General features: G+C 39.9%; 1 long non-coding RNA gene across 1 annotated transcript; it reads left to right on the forward strand.

Annotated features, from left to right (window-relative positions):
* Positions 1-1,744, forward strand: LOC118159254. Its single transcript, XR_004747058.1, has 4 exons — positions 1-34; positions 463-614; positions 1,008-1,176; positions 1,603-1,744. It is a non-coding gene; the product is annotated as an uncharacterized LOC118159254 (long non-coding RNA).
* Positions 1,745-2,099: the final 355 nt, after the last annotated feature.

Genomic DNA, 2,099 nt, shown 5'->3' on the forward strand with positions numbered 1-2,099 from the left:
TGCGTTGTCACAGGATGGGGAGCACATGAAGAAGGTATGTAGTCTTTGCCCTTTTGAGGGCGGATCAGGTTGTGGCCATCTCTTACGGTTTGTTCTGTGTTGTGATGTTAATTCTATCTATGCTTGGGTTCCTGGAGAACTCATTTGTTAAGAAGTTTTTACTTGTGTAAGCTCAGCTAGGCATGTGTGGATCTGAGTAGGAGTAAAGCAATCAGATAATACAGATTTAGACTATTTGAAAAAGAGAAGAGTAAAGCTGCTTGCTGGAAGCCTTAAATAAGCAGGCTGTGTAAAGCACTAGAGATAAACGGTGGAGAGCAGTCCTGCTCTAGAGGAAGAACAAACTGTAGGGACCCAGAAATACTTCTCATTCTTTGTGATGTCAGGTGAGGCAGGCAATGTATCATTAATTAAAACCTCTGCTGGTTTCTAAATTTTTTTTTTTTTTTTTTTTTATTCAAGACAGAGAAAAGAGTAAAAAACTGCATCAGCTGGAAGTCCCTGTCCTGGTGCTTGACACATGTCAGACCTATTACATAAATCTGCCCAGTAAAGTGACTCAGAGGATGATCTGTGCTGGATTCCCTCTGGAAGAAGGCAAGGACTCATGCACAGTAAGTTGCACACATCACATTAGCTTTCTAATACTTGGGGTATGGCTGGATGGGTTCTGAAAAGACGGGAGCGTTGAAACCTCCCTAGGAGCTGTTTTCTTGCAAACAGGCTGTAGGTGATTTACAGGGAAACACACCTTAACAGTAGGATTTTAATTACTCATATTTGGTATGAGTAATTTAATTACTCATAATTTGGTATGAGTAATTTAATTACTCATAATGGTATGTAAAAAGGTACATCCCTTGACAAAACGTTATTTCTCTCACTGCCCTTAAAGACAGAGACACCCAAATACATGAGCAGCCTTGAATCTATTGTGTAGCTGAATATATTTTAAAAATGTCAGGAGTGCTTTTGGATTGTAACAAGATTCCTTTGTCCTTGTGCAGGGTGATTCTGGTGGCCCATTAGTTTGTCCTTCAGAAGATGACTCAGGATTTTATACCCTTCATGGAATCACTAGCTGGGGCTTGGGCTGCGGAAGGAAGAGCTACCCAGGAGTATACACAAATGTCGCTGTTTTTGTGGACTGGATCAAGCAGAGTGTTAACACTAGTGGTATGTGTGAAAGCAAGCAAGCAAAAACTGATTAAATGAATCCTTTTGCTATTGCTAGTGGCTCTGTTTGAGGCCTTTCCCAAGGTGTCATTTTTATACTTGGGTGTCTAGCACTTTCTGAAATCTAGGCTGTTTAAAATACAACTAGCTGAGTGCCCAGAAGCTGGTGAATCTAAATCAATAGTCAATTCTGAAAATCTTACTACTTCAGGATGTGTTGCTATTCCTCTCATTACTGCATTTCCCCTCCTGATGAACAATGCTTTTTATTATTGCTGCTTTGAAATCCTCATTTCTAAGGGTTGGGGGAGGTAGGGAGGTGTGAAATGACACGTGATGACAGCTGAGTCCACTTTGGGGAGTTTACTGACAGACTTTGGTCTTTGCAAAGTTTACCTGTTTTTTGTTTGTTTGTTTTTCTTGTAGATCTTCCCATGTTCATGGTGTAGCTGTCAAAACAGCAGTTCTGATGGACTACATTGTTTTACAATGCAAATGTCATTGAAAGCAACGTAATACGGTGAAGCGTATTAGATTGTGATTGGTGAACAGATTACAAAGTAGCTGTTTCTTACAAATTAGCTTGTTTAATTAATTTGTTTGTTACAAATTAGCTTGTTTCTTTCACTGCCTTTTTATCTAAGTGAGACTTTGACCATACCTGTATGTTCTTGGGAAATACAAAAGCTACTCACATGCTTCTGGCACTGTCAGTCTGTATTAGAAGGAACAATAGGGAAAACGAGTCACCATATACTGTATGTCAAGCATGTCCTTGAATGTAGCACTGGAGAGAACAAAAATGAAGATGAAATAAGCACTTGTGTAAAACAGCCGAAAGAGTATTCAGTTAACTTTCCATTAAGGTCAACCAGAGCCTCTGGCCCTGAAAGGACCTAGGCAGTGGCAGTAGTAATGCATCT

The sequence above is a fragment of the Oxyura jamaicensis genome, unplaced genomic scaffold, assembly GCF_011077185.1.
Source record: "Oxyura jamaicensis isolate SHBP4307 breed ruddy duck unplaced genomic scaffold, BPBGC_Ojam_1.0 oxyUn_random_OJ69125, whole genome shotgun sequence".
In the NCBI taxonomy this organism is placed as follows: Eukaryota; Metazoa; Chordata; class Aves; order Anseriformes; family Anatidae; genus Oxyura; species Oxyura jamaicensis.